We start from the raw sequence: 12,486 nt of genomic DNA on the forward strand, positions 1-12,486 counted from the left end.
TGTCGTCGATGATCACAAGATCAAGATGGAGAAAATGCACTTGAAGATTAGAAAATATGCCATTCATAGTGAGGCTTGGTATCATTATGCTGTTGGATCAATTGTTACCTTAGTTGCGATCTTGATCGCATTTGTTGTTGCATTTAAATTCTTTAGCTAGAGAGTTATTTGTTTGTTGCATTTAAGTGTTGTATGAACTTTATGTATGAATGTATTAATTTGGTGTTATTCGGTGCTGTGTATGAAGATGAGCCGGCAATGGATGTACGATGACCGATGCTCTCCCGAGTTCATTGAGCGTGCATACTTTTCTGCTTGCGCTGAGGCAAACAAGCGGGCGGATGGTTTTATGCCTTGTCCATGTGCTGGCTGTAAGAATGGTCACAATTACTCTACGTCAAGAACCATTCACGTCCACCTGTTTGAGTCCGGTTTCATGCCCCACTATAATGTTTGGACCAAGCACGGAGAAAGAGGGGTTATGATGGAAGACAATGAAGAAGAAGAGGACGACGACAGCTATCCTGGCCATGGGTTCCCTGAATACGATGATACAACAATGAGGGAGAAGCTGAGCCGGTAATGCGGGAAGAAGCTGAGCCGGCAATGCGGGAAGAAGCTGAAGAAGAGGCATCGGATGAGCCCGTTGATGATCTAGGTCGGGCCATTGCCGATGCAAAGAGAAACTGCGCAAGGGATTTGGAGAAGAAGAAGTTGCGGCGCATGTTAGAGGATCACAAAAAATTGTTGTACCCGAATTGCGTAGGTGACAAGAAAAAGCTGGGCACCACACTGGAATTGCTGCAATGGAAGGCAGAGAATGGTGTATCTGACAAGGGATTTGGAAAGTTGCTGGTAATGATAAAGGATATGCTTCCAAAGGACAACGAATTGCCCGAGAGTACGTACGAAGCAAAGAAGGCTGTCTGCCCTCTAGGGTTAGAGGTGCAGAAGATACATGCATGCCCTAATGATTGCATCCTCTACCGCGGTGAGTACGAGGATTTGAACGCTTGCCCGATATGTGGTGCATTGCGCTATAAGATCAGCGCGATGACCCTGGTGATGTCGAGGGCGAGCGCCCCAGGAAGAAGATTCCTGCCAAGGTAATGTGGTATGCTCCTATAATACCACGGTTGAAACGTTTGTTCCAAAACAAAGAGCATGCCAAGGCGATGCGATGGCACAGAGAAGACCGTAAGAAAGACGGAAAGTTGAGAGTACCCGCTGACGGGTCGCAGTGGAGAAAAATCGAAAGAAAGTACGGGAAGGAGTTTGCAGATGACGCAAGGAGCGTATGGTTTGGTCTAAGCGCAGATGGCATTAATCCTTTTGGGAGCAGAGCAGCAACCATAGCACCTGGCCTGTGACTCTATGTTTGTATAACCTTCCTCCTTGGTTGTGCATGAAGCGGAAGTTCATTATGATGCCAGTGCTCATCCAAGGCCCTAAGCAACCCGGCAACGACATTGATGTGTACCTAAGGCCATTAGTTGAAGAACTCTTACAACTGTGGAATGGAACAGGTGTACGTGCGTGGGATGAGCACATGGGGGAAGAATTTGACCTAAAGGTTGCTGTTCGTGACCATCAATGATTGGCCTGCTCTCAGTAACCTTTCAGGACAGACAAACAAGGGATACCGCGCATGCACGCACTGTTTGGACGATACCGACAGTATATATTTGGCTAATTGTAAGAAGAATGTGTACCTGGGACATCGTCGATTTCTTCCGAGCAGGCATCCCGTAAGAAAGAAAGGCAAGCATTTCAAAGGTGAGGCGGATCACCGGACGAAGCCTCGCCACCGTACTGGTGCTGATGTACATGATATGGTCAAGGATTTGAAGGTGGTCTTTGGAAAGGGTCCTGGTGGACAACCTGTTCCGAATGACGCTGACGGACGCGCACCCATGTGGAAGAAGAAATCTATATTTTGGGACCTGCCCTATTGGAAAGACCTAGAGGTCCGCTCCGCAATCGACGTGATGCACGTGACGAAGAATCTTTGTGTGACCCTGCTTGGCTTCTTGGGCGTGTATGGGAAGACAAAAGATACACCTGAGGCACGGGAGGACCAGCAACGTATGCACGGAAAAGACGGCATACATCAGGGTCATGCAAGCTACGCTCTTACCAAAGAAGAGAAGGAAATCTTCTTTGAATGCCTGCTCAGTATTAAGGTACCGTCTGGCTTCTCGTCGAATATAAAGGGAATAATAAATATGGCAGAGAAAAAGTTCCAGAACCTAAAGTCTCATGACTGCCACTGATTATGACGCAACTGCTTCGGTTGCATTGAGGGGGCTTCTACCGGAAAACGTTCGATTAGCCATTGTGAAGCTATGTGCATTCCTCAATGCAATCTCTCAGAAGGTAATCGATCCAGAAATCATACCAAGGTTAGAGAATGATTTGGTGCAATGTCTTGTCAGTTTCGAGTTGGTGTTCCCACCATCCTTCTTCAACATCATGACGCACGTCCTAGTTCACCTATGCGAAGAGATTAACGTTTTGGGTCCTGTATTTCTACACAATATGTTCCCCTTTGAGAGGTTCATGGGAGTCTTAAAGAAATATGTTCATAACCGTGCTAGGCCAGAAGGAAGCATCTCCAAGGGCCATGAAAATGAGGAGGTCATTGAGTTTTGTGTTGAATTTATTCCTAACCTTAAGCCGATTGGTGTTCCTGAATCACGGCATAAGGGCAGACTGGATGGAAAAGGCACGCTAGGAGGGGAACAAATAATATGTATGGACGAAGATTCTCTCACTGAAGCACACTACACAGTTCTATAGAATTCCGCCTTGGTGGCTCTGTATATGGATGAACACAAGAATTTGCTACGCTCCAAACACCCGGAGCGGTCTGATGACTGGATTACACGTGAACAAACCAGGAGTTTCGCCAGCTGGTGCAGACACGTACCATGCATGACACCTCTATTGAAGATGACCTGTACTTGTTGTCCCAGTTACCATCTTCGAATATAAGGACTTTCAAAGGGTACGAGATAAATGGTAATACATTTTACACGATCGCCCAAGATAAGAAGAGCACCAACCAAAATAGTGGTGTCCGCTTTGATGCAGAAACCAAGACGGGAAAGGAAACATATTATGGTTATATACAGGACATATGGGAACTTGACTATCGACGTGGTTTGAAGGTCCCTTTGTTTAGGTGCAAATGGGTCAATATGACACAAGGCGGGGTAACGGAAGACCCGCAGTATGGAATGACAACAGTGGATCTCAACAATCTTGCGTATGCAGACGAACCATTCGTCCTAGCCAATGATGTGGCACAGGTTTTCTATGTGAAGGACATGTCTACCAAGCCAAGAAAAAGAAAAGATAAGGAAGCGAATGCATCGTACGATGAGCCAAAGCGGCACATAGTTCTTTCTGGGAAGAGAAACATCGTGGGAGTGGATGACAAGACAGACAAGTCAGAAGATTATGAAAAGTTTGATGAAATTGCTCATTCACAGTGAATATTGACCCGAGCATCCCGTTAAATGATGAAGATTTTCCATGGTACGGCGCAAAGGGACACACGCGAAGAAAAAGTTTCACACCCAAAGATCTGGGATGTGATCGGCTTCACTATCATCACTTTCTTCTGTGTTTCACACCCAGAAGGGAATCTCTGTAATAGTTAGGGTAGTTAATTATGTGTTTTGGCATTTGAAACGAAGAAATTTTATGTGCAAACAAATTCTTTCATGCCTTTACTGATTTTTAAAGTTAAGTTATTCACAAACTAGTGATTCACACTAATTTCAAATAATTCAAAATTTAAACTATTCAAATTTGAAAACTACGGGCACTAACAGAAAGTTTGTAATTTTTTGTACCTAAAGCAAAAATATTCACAAAGAAACTCTAAATACACAAAAAAAACAACTCAAAAATAAAAAAAGCAAAAAAATAAAAAAAAAAGCCCGCCTACAAGGCCAGAGCGGCCTGCATACGACTAGAAACCCAACCTGTTGTTGGGCCAGGATGCAGGCCCGCAAAGGCCCAGTAGGCCAACAGGGCAGCACAGAACATGTAGGCCCAGTAGGCCTGCTTTGGAGAGGAGCTCGAGAGAGCTACCGCACGGGGGTTTATAAACCAGTGCGGTCGCCCCTCGGCTAGCGAGGTGGGACTAAACTTGCGCACCGCACCTGCGCCAGCGCACCCCCTTTAGTACCGGTTCGTGGCACCAACCGGTACTAAAGGGGGGCCTTTAGTACCGGTTGGAGCCACCAACCGGTACTAAAGGGGGTGCGGTTCCCGCCGCTTGGCCTGGCCAAAATAGGCCTTTAGTACCGGTTGGTGGCTCCAACCGGTACTAAAGGTGCCTTCTATATATACAACACTTATGAAAATTTCATTCTCCCTATGTTTCTTGCCCTGTTTCCCCATTGAAGCACCGCCCGCGCGCCCCGATCGATCGACGCCGTCGCCGTCGCCGCTCCCGTCCCCGTCGCCGCCCTCGTCTCCGTCACCACCCCGGGCCCGTCCCCGCGTCGCCACCCCCGCGTCACGCCCCGGCCCGACACCGCCCCCGGCCGTCGCCTCGCCGTCGCCGTCGCCCCGCTGTGAGCTCTCCCCCTCTAACCCCTCTCCCTCGCCCCCCGCGGCCACCATGGGCGCCGCCCCTCCCCGAGCCCATACACACACACACAAGCATGATGAACACACACACACACACGTACATATGTATGAATTAATGCATGTATATATTAGTATATACGTATTTTGTATGTTTAATTAGTTCAGATTTTCTAGATTATTATTTTTTCACTAGTATATATGTATGAATGCATGTTAGATGGATATACTTAGTGTTTAATTAGTATGGAAATTTTTTATATAATGTTGTTTTTCAGTTTTTTAATGGATGTATAAAAGTTGTGTTTTCTGTTTTTAGTGTTAGATGCTTAATTAGTATGAAATAGCATATAGAATTTTGACATATGCAATGATAGCATAATTAGTGTTATATAGAAATGTTAGAAATTTTAGTTATCAAAATCCAATTATTAAAAAATGTTACTTTTTGCAGGCATATAGCTAGTATTTGTTCTCGACGATGCCCGGCCCGCATCCTCGCCGTCGACCCGTCCGCGACGACGTCCGACTGACCCATGTCCGGGACTGGGCTCCACCGGGCTGGCACTGGGAGGTGCTGCCTGGAGGGGCGCGCCGCTTGATGAGGAACCCGGCCCCGGGTCCCGTCGTCGACCCTGATCTCGTTTGGTGGCGTTCGCGTGGGCCAGTTTTGGTGCGGATGGAGCCGGCCCCGCCGGAGGTGGTACGTCGCCGTGTCAGGGAGGAGGACGAGCACGTCCATCGCCGTGTCAGGGCGGCAGGTTCTCCAATACCTGGCAGTTTCTTCAGGGATCTCACTTCAGCTATGATCCTGTGAGGGTTCCTTCTCTTTGGGTGTCCACCGCCCGCGCCGCAGGAACCGCGAGTGTCCTAGATTCTTCTATAGTATTCGATCATTAATTAGCTACCTAGCCAGTGATGTACTATTCAATATTATATATTATTCGAGACGATGTATTCGAGATTATATCTATTATTCGAGACGATATATTCGAGATTATATCTATTATTCGAGACGATGTATTCGAGATTATATCTATTATTCGAGACCATGTAATTTGAATACTAAATTGTTTTATATTTCTTTTGGCATAGTTAATACCGACAGAGAGGGAGAACAGACCATGTTCGATATAATACGCGGGCCAGATGATGATCAGAATGAAGAAGATTATGACGGCTCCGAATTTCTAAACAACACCAGAGAGGGTGATATGGTATTCGATCGCGACGACCGAATTGATGAAGTCAACTACGATTATGACAATGACGAAGAACATGTTGATCCTGAAACAACAAAGACCGGCGAGGTATATATATTTATATAAGAAGGCATCTGGTGATCATCACATGTTTTAAATGAGTTGAAGATATATTAACGAATCGATCTTTCTTCTTTCAGCCATCCGGATCGAGCAAATCTTCAGGCAACAGGACGAAACGAGGCCCGAACAAAAAGTTGAAGGAGGGCGTAAAGTATAATATCGAGGCAATCAAACCTAATGGCGAACCATTAGCGCCTAAGAAGATTGCAGACAAGTTCGTTCATCAATGCGGAGTTCTTGTGAAGGACCAACTCCCGATCTCCCTTCAAGAATGGAGAGAGCCAGCAAAGCCACGTCCAGATCTTACTTTTGTCGACGACAGACAAAAAAGTCTGCTTTGGGATACTCTCATGGAACATTTCACCCTACCAGATCATTTCACAGAAGCAGATGTGCAGAAAGTAAAGGACGCTGCCCTTAGGAAGATGGCGGTTGCATTCAAGAACCACAAGAATCGTGAATGGGACAAGTACGTCAAGGGAGGAAGGAAGACTCCAGTATTCGAGGGAACACTAGAGAATCAAAGTGCTCATTGGGACGATTTCGTGAAATTCAAGGATTCAGAATTAGCTAAGGAACGGTGGAGAATAAACAAGAAGAATGCTGAAAAAAGGATAAGTTCCATAAGCTGGGGCCAGGTGGCTATGCGGTGGCAATGCCTAAGTGGGATAAGTCTGAGAAATAGATGGAGGATGCAGGTGTCACTCCGGTTACTAAGAGCTGGCCCCCAGGTGCAGGACTTGGTTCTATGCACATGGGGGGGAGTTGGACCCGAAGACAGGCAAAGTTTCGATGAATTCATGTCTGAACGGAGCCGACAATAATATACTTGTTGCAATAGAAGAGGCTAGAACGGGGGTGTTCCAGCCCAACAGAGAGAACGAAGAGCTTATGCGTGCCCTGGGAAATCCTGAACACCCGCGAAGAACACGAGGCAAGGGCGCTATTCCGTGGTATGAGGGGTTTTCGGATTGGAACGCCGACTACAGAACCCGTGCGAGAAGGAAGATTGCGGAGGAGAAGCAGAGGAAGATGGAGGAGGAGAAGAGGAAGCAGGACTATGAACGCCTTCAAGGCCTAGAATCAGTGCACGCGGACTTGGTAGTCAAATTCCAGTGGCAGCAGGAGCAGATCGACTCACTTAGCCAGCAAAGGGGGTCTCAGCAGCTGCAGCAGCTAGAGGATGATCCAGCATTGGATACCACCGTCCCATCCATGCCGAGAAGCAGCGTGGGTTCCGCCCCGTTTGAAGCAATGCTGGATAGATACCCCGTGGATGACATCGTGGAGAACACTAACTGCGAGCTACACTTCAAAATTAAGAACATATCCTTGAAGGTGGCGGACGGCGTTGCTTATACAAATTCCCCCGATGCAACCTTCCATTGCAACCCGATTCCAGCAGGCTATGCTCGTGTCGTGGTTGATGAGGTGTTGGACCAATATTCGGGCTAGAGCTTGACATTCCTGGAGGTGACGAGGAGCACACACTCGGAGATGCCAAACATCGTATCATCCTATGGAGAAAGGATTGCATCATCTTTCGAAGGCCACCGACACCGCGTCACCCGACTCCTCGTCAAAGTCCGCCACCAAGTCAGCAGACTCCCGCTCCTCCAAGTCCACCAACACGTGAGGCCACTCCTCCTCCTCCAAGTCCGGCAAAGTGCCAGGCCACTCCTCCTCCAAGTACGACACAGCGTCAGACGTCCACTCCTCCTCCAAGTCCGGCACCAACCTCAGGCCACTCCTCCTCCAAGTCCGGCATAGCTTCAGGCCACTCCTCCTCGTCCAACTCAGCCCCGTCAACCATCTCCGCCGCCTCATCAATCGCAGAAGAGACACCCTGCAACTATGGTGCGTAGCGGTACGCGTCGAGGTCATAGTACAGGAAGTACAAGCGGAGGCAAGCGATATAAATATGGTCCAAACCTCACTACTCCTCTTCCTGAGAGGGCTTACGACAGGACCGAGGAGCAAACCAATGCCATAGTGCGGGCAGAAGTCGACGCCCATTTTGGACCAAAACCGCCACCGCCGCCAAGGGAGAAAGTGCCTATGGAAGTAGTTGACCACTTCATTCGTATGGCTCAACCACCAGCTCCTAAGCCTATTGACACAGACTATGAGCGCTACATCAGGAAGTTACATCGACAACGTCTATAGAAGGAGGCGAGCTCGAGCTCGAGCAAACAACAAGCAGCTGTCAAAAAATGCGGGAAAACCGTTGCCCAGCTGGGAGAACAGGCGGCGCAATCGATCCCCCCGCTTGTTGTGCCGCCAACAACACGTGACAGTACGCGCGCCCAATATTATTGTGGGCAAATAGTTTACGTTCCCAAGGTGGGCGATGTGGTAATAACCCAGGAGCATATAATGCAGGCTGAAACTCTCAAAATCACTGTTGGACAACTCCTCGAGATCGAGGACATGCCTGTGCTTACAGAGGAGGAAATAAAACAGAAATATGCCCGGGGCCAACCTTTGGTCAAGCCAGAAGAGGTCAAGAAGCTCCCAACGAGAATGTATGAATTGCATCAATGGTACATGGACATTACCAAGAGATCCAATCGAGAGTCCCTCATGGTGCAAGTCAAGAAGGATCATTACTACCATCAGAAACCTGTGACCATTGAGTATTCTGAACTGTTTCAGTTATACAATCAAGACGCACTCGATAAATCTATCGTCAGTTGCTATTGTCTGTAAGTGATTTCTTTCTATAATTTAAGTCTCAAGCTAGCTGTAGTGATCCTTTTGATCAATCATTACCTGTAATTATCCTCACTATATTCTTTTTTGTGGTATTATGCAGGATGAAGATGTATGAAATGAGAAAAGGTGGACGCTATGGCATTGGGTTCATTGACCCAAACACCGTTAATGAATACACATGGAAAATTAACAAGCATCATGAAAAGTAGGTAGAGGACAGCATGCTAGAGTTCTTGAAGCGCCTCAAATACAATGAAGATATACTACTTCCTTACAACTTCCAGTGAGTCACAGTTTCTTGTACTACAAATTCTCTGTTTTTGCCTACTAGATAGCTATATATTTTTGCTTACATATGCCCACTTAATTAAGACATGCAAACGTGTGTGCATGCAGATATTACTGGATCTTGTGTATCATTAAAGTTGACGCCGGAACAGTTGAAATACTGGACTCACTACTCAAAGCAAATAGTGACTATAACATCTTGTTTGGGAAAGTCAACAGGTAATTTCAATCATTATTAACTATATATCTCGGCCTATTTAGTTCGTCATTTCATGATATGAACTATTTAATAACCCCTTTATTCATTTTCTTTGTCGGCGGGCAGGGCTTGGGCAAGGTTCATCAGCGTCACGGAAGGCGAATGGAAATGACAGCTGAAATGGTTTCGACCCAAGGTAAGTAATTAAGTAGTACTAGCTAGCTAGCTAGCTGCCATCTCTTTAATTATCATGCTTGATTAATTATTATCTGATCAAATTAAATTCCATTCTCGTAATAAAGGCCCTGAAGCAGGCGCAGGGGACTGATCTGTGTTTATTTTGCGTTTGCGATAACATTCGCATGATGGCGTCCGAAAGGAGCAGATCTCAAAGACAGGAATGAGTACGCTTGTTAGAACACTATTCACAATTTTTACACCATTATCGATATCTAGTCACACAACTAATACACATGCATATTGATCTCCTTCTTAACAGTTCACAGAGGTGCGGGACAAGATCCTAGAAACGGAGCGCGTAGAAGCACTTCAAGAGGAAATAGCGGGATTTTTGCTCAACCAGGTCATAAATCCGAAGGGCGAATACTATTACCCGCAACTGCCCCCATCGACTAGGTCATGAACCACTTCCAATTGTCATCGTGCTCCGAAGGCACCAATTAGGCTAATGCCACTGGCTCCGAAGGCAACATGCATATGTAGGAGAAATTGTATATAGCTATACATGTGTGTATGTGTGAATTAATATGGTGGTTTGTGAGACATTGATGATATATATATGATTGGTTCTACTAGAAATTCTATTTATATATATATGCATAACGTGTACAATGTGTAGTATCGTAAAATACCAGCAAACGAAAAAGAATTAAATTGGAAAACACAAAATTAAATGAAAAAGAAATCATAAAACCAAAAACCCCCCAAACATTTTAGTACCGATTGGTGTTACCAACCGGTACTAAAGGGCTCCCGGCCCCCGGAGCTGGCTCGTGCCACGTGATTGCCCTTTAGCACCGGTTCGTGCTGAACCGGTACTAAAGGGGGGGCCTTTAGTGCCCACACTTTAGTGCCGGTTATGGAATCGGCACTAAAGGGCCTTACGAACCAGTGCTATTGCCCGGTTCTGCACTAGTGTCTATGGATCGATAATATGAAATAAACACATGCACATGCTAGAATTCAATTGCAGTTGAAGAAAGAGCCTACTCCTGGTACTGTATATTAGTGATAGGGGTGTGTACAAAGTACACGTGAATACCAGGCATTGTGCGTGTATATACTATCGACGAACTAGCCCCCAAGCTTGTATAACATACTAAGGGCCTAGGGTTACAAATCATATATAGACGGCTTATCACCAGTGGGGATAGAGTCCTCCGCGACTCTAGTAGCTTCGTGTTGTACGCCGAGTCCTCCACATGGGTCTTCGTATAACACGTCTCGGTCCAACCTATATGTGGCGCAGGATGGAACCGACCCATGAGTCTTCATGTTGACCCACCACAACAAGAAATGATGTGCCCACCACACCACACACACAATCGGCCACTAAGAAAATAAGCATATACAATAGTACCACATTATCTAGCTCACCATACGTCTCCATATTTTGTTGATGACATTGACGGACTTTGCATTTGATGCGTGCTCCGTATTTTGTTGACGAGACTTACGGTCATTGTATTTGAAGCGAAAGCACGATATGGTCACTGGACTTCAGAATAAGCTCATCACGGTCACCACATACATTTTGTCATGCTAACCAACATGTGGTTGGATGGTTAGAGGACAGTGGTTTCTCGAGCCCACAAAGGTTAAAGTCCCGGTGCTCGCATTTATCTTGTGTTAATTTCAGTATTTTCCGGCGACGTACGTTCAGTGGGAGGAGACGTTCCACTCGACTACGAGGCACCTATGGTGACTTCATAAAATCTCAAGATCATATATGCTGGCCCACTCTCTCGAAGGTGCTCATAGGGGTAGGGTTCGCGTGTGTGCGCTTATAGTGGTGAGTGCTTGCGCGTATATATGAGCCCTTGTGTCTGTACGGTGTTAAACAAATACATATCATGATTATACGGTCACTGGCTCACCCGTACAACTCCGTATTTTGTTGATGACACAATCAATTGACCAGTCAAACGTTCCACATGGCGCAACTAGTGTTGCACCATCGGGGCGCGTAACCGTGGGGCCCACCTGTCAGCCCGTATATGAAAGAAAGAAATGGTAGTTTGAGTCTGTACTGTGTTAATAAAATAGGAGTACATTTTAGGGTGATCATACGGTCACTGGCTCACCATACAGCTCCGTAATTTGTTGATAACATGATCAATTGACCAGTCAAACGGTCCACATTCAGCAGCGCACATTACCATAGGGCCCACTCGTCAGCGCGTATATGAAGGACAAAAATGGTAATAAATGAGTGGTTTCAGGGAGGGCGGGCCGGCCGCGGGCGGCGGGGGCTGGCGGTTCGGCCGGTGGTGGCTGGCGGCTCAGGGGGGGTGGAGTTTGATGATAAATTGGAGGCCCTTGATTTCATATCCAATGGTTGGAAAATCTAATGACCAGAGATGAAAAAGTCAGTCAACTAACGTGTAGCCTCACCCCCGCACGTACACATGCACGCACGCAAGACACACATGCAAGACACGCACGCATGTAGGCGTGCAACACTGACACGTACACACGCATGCATGCTGGCATGCAACACTGACACGTACACATGCACTCACGAACACACGCACGTACACACCCATGCATGCAACACTGAAACGTACCCTTGCATGCATGCAACACTCGCACGCCAGCATGCACACAGCACACGATGCAAGACACACGTTCAATCTATACGTGCATGCACCCTTTGTTAAGGACATGGATTGTTACGGGTATTAAGCAATCTTATCTGTGATAAGCAGAACATTGATGTTTGCAGCGGTCTTTATGAATCACAACGTATCGAACAGGCTATCAACATAGTAGGCTTATCTACATGAAAAAGATGACATCACACTCAATGAACAATCACCAGTTTATGAAATGCCCGCTTCTGACCGCCCTAGCCCACCAAAGGTTCCTCTGCTGTGCGCTGCCTGCGTTGGGCCACTGACATGCATGCCATGCACCCAAAGAGCCCACATGTCAGTGGAAGAATGGCGCGGTGTCCCAGGTCAGAGTCGAGGGCGCCACTCGCGGCACGCCCGGCTGAACACGCCTCCGTGCCACATTCAAACGCCTCCATGAAACCCGCCCGTGTGGAAGCTAAGAAACCCACTCTAGACACACGTCCGTTCATGACCGGGCCGCTCCCCTATCTCCTCCACCATT

At 46.9% G+C, this 12,486-nt stretch overlaps 1 pseudogene; it reads left to right on the plus strand.

Moving 5' to 3' along the window:
* Positions 1-247: 247 nt before the first annotated feature.
* LOC125539139 lies at positions 248-2,105 on the plus strand (annotated as a pseudogene).
* The last annotated feature ends 10,381 nt before the right edge of the window (positions 2,106-12,486 follow it).

The sequence above is a fragment of the Triticum urartu genome, chromosome 1 (genome assembly GCF_003073215.2).
Source record: "Triticum urartu cultivar G1812 chromosome 1, Tu2.1, whole genome shotgun sequence".
NCBI classification, from domain to species: Eukaryota; Viridiplantae; Streptophyta; class Magnoliopsida; order Poales; family Poaceae; genus Triticum; species Triticum urartu.